Below are 3,053 nucleotides of genomic sequence, written 5' to 3' on the forward strand. Positions count from 1 at the left end.
TGCTGTCCAGGAGTAGTCTTAGTACTTGGAAGTTGGAATTTAAATAGTTTTTCACGAGTTCTTTTATCAAATCGTTATGTTGAATTTAATGCTTGTTTAAGAATGATTAGATTTTGAAAATTAAAGTAATACCTTGTTTTTCAAAATATTTTTAAGAAATAAAAAATAAGTGATCATTTTCTCAAAATAAGTAGAATTAAATATATTCAAAAGACCAGGACATTTCTTTAAACTTGCTTCAACCAACATAGGGAATTGCTTTGTGCACCCAACAAATTTGTTGTACACCCAACAATTTTAAGTGAATTGACTAAATTGTCATTCATTTAAATTTTAAAAAGCCTCTCCCTCTCTTCTCCTTCTCTGTACGTTGTGTGTTACTCTGCTTCCCTCTTCTTCGTTCTCCACTTCCTTTCATCGTGCCCCCGCCGTTCGTTCCTCTTTTGCGCTTTGTCGCTAGTCCTAGCCACCACTACGCTGTCACCTCCGTCATAAGTCCCCCATTTCTTTATTTTGCAATGACATTTATATGGATTGCATTGGCATTTATCCAGAAATCCGTATAATGCATACGGATGGATTATATGGATTGCAAATCCTTATAATCCATATGGATTATACAGATTGTTAATCCGTATAATACGGATTGTCAATCCGTATAATTAATTTTTTTAATTTATTAATAATAAATAATAATAATTATTATTATTTTTAATTAAAAATAAATTATTTTTATTTTATTTTATTATTTTATGAATAAAAATTGTTGTATATTTTCAATATGTATTTACTTAATTAATTATATTTTTTTAAGTTGGTTTTTAATAAATAATTTATTCAATAAATAAATAATTTATGAATTTTGTTTATTTAAAAATGAATGTATAAATATTATTGTTATTTATTTATTTTTAAAATATAAGTAATTTATTTATATTTGATATTTAAAATAGTTTTTTATATATTTGTTAAATATTGAAAATTTAAATTTTTTATAAGTATATATTGTACAATTTAGTTAAACAAGGATATGTAATATTGTATATGACAATTTTTTTATTTATTGATATAGTCCTATAAATATTGTTACACTAATAGTATTAAATATTTATATAAATAGTGTTCGGAAGTATAAAATTAAAATTTCTTCATTTGTTTATAAATATTTAAAAGTATTCAATTACTAATTTGTAAAAAAATAAAATAGTCATTTATTAGAAATAAAAATATATTGTACTTAGATTTTGATCATATATTTTAGTTTACTACATTTAGTGATGTGAAGTCTATAAATTTTAAAAAAGAATTTCTATATTGATGCATGAATATATAAAATTATTAAAAAAAGGTTTTATAAAAAACAATAAAATATTTATTTATGAATTATTAAATAGTAATTTATTAAATATTTTAAATCAAATTTATTTATTTGTCAATTTGTTAGTTAGTTTATGAAACTCAAATATTATTTAACGATGACATTGATTGTTATTATTGTTTAAATTTGTAGATTATGGTTAGAACTAGAGGATTGCATCGAGCTTTAGGCAGAGTTATAGGAAGAGCGTCAAGGACACAATTTAGTGGTGATGCGGATGAAGCCCCTTAGCGTCAAAGGCCGACAACATTTGCACGTAGGCAACAAGCAATTGTAGCTATTGCTGAGGATGTTGAGCATGTGGAACATCCAGCTAACAAGGTTCATGAACAGCCTCAGGAGTTAGTTACTGATGATGTACGTACTGATGCCTAGGGTTTTCCAGGCAGACCCCACGATACATCAGTTTTCACGAATTATGTTTATCATGTGACAACCACAGTTTGAGCAGGAGAGGTACTTATTACTTGAATTATATAATATTTGAATAACTATTTTCCATTTAACCTGAAGTAATTAAATTTTTTTTCCAGGAACGTTCTGAGTTGAAGTTGTTCTCTCATGGGAGGAAGGTACAAAAATTTGGAAGGCCTGCACTAGAGATTGAAGGCATAGTGGTTGCCACATGATTAAGTCCTCTAATTGCATGTTCCTTGAACATTGATGACATGGGACTTATATATGCTTTTGCAGAGAGGTAGCACAAGAAAACTAGTAGTTTCCATCTTTCAGTTGGAGAGGTAACTATCACCCTCGATGATGTGGCATCGTTGCTACATTTGCCTATTACTGACGCTTTCCATAACTTCGATGCTCTTGACATAGACCAAGTTGTGGAGCTGCTAGTTGAGTTGTTTGAAGTGAGTAAAAAAGAAGCATAAGATGAAACATTGCAAACCAGAGGGGCATATGTTCGGCTAGTCTGGCTGCAATACATTTATCATAGAAAATGTGACGCAGGATAGTGAAGCATAGCAACTCGAGCATATCTGTTGCATTTAGTAGGTTGCACACTGATTGCTAACAAGAGTGTCGCACACATGCATGTAATATTCTTGGAGGCATTTTGTGACCTCAATCAATTTGGAAGCTATTCATGGGGAGCGACTGCACTGGTTCATATGTATGACAATTTTAATGATGCGCCAAAGAGAATCGCCAGACAACATGCTGGATATATCATACTGTTACAAGTATTTATAATTTCGTTTAACTTCAATTATTAGTTTTATAGTTTATATTTTCTATTGATTAGAATTTTTTTTTTTGTTTTTTAAATATGTGCAGTGTTGGATCTATGAGCATTTTCTTACTATTTCTTCGTGTGTTGTTGATGAGGATTATCATGAAAGGAAATCATGCTTGCCGATGGAAGTATGAGAAAGCATTATTGGTGTCGACGTATCGTAAGCGGATGGATAGATTAATGTCAGATGTTGTTTGTTGGATTCCTTATGGTGATCACTGTTCATTCAAAGAATTTGAGCTCATCTCCTTATTTTCCAGACAAATCAGATGGGGTCCATTTATTGTGATACATCAACCATAGAGGATAATGTGACAGTTTGGTTATGTGTAGACCATTCCTCTATACCCTGCTACTCCATCTTTATCTATAGAGGAGATTGGTGATAGATGGATTTAGTTTTCTAAATATCTTGCACCAGTGGGTTAG

The sequence above is a fragment of the Glycine max genome, chromosome 10 (assembly GCF_000004515.6).
Source record: "Glycine max cultivar Williams 82 chromosome 10, Glycine_max_v4.0, whole genome shotgun sequence".
Classification (NCBI taxonomy): domain Eukaryota; kingdom Viridiplantae; phylum Streptophyta; class Magnoliopsida; order Fabales; family Fabaceae; genus Glycine; species Glycine max.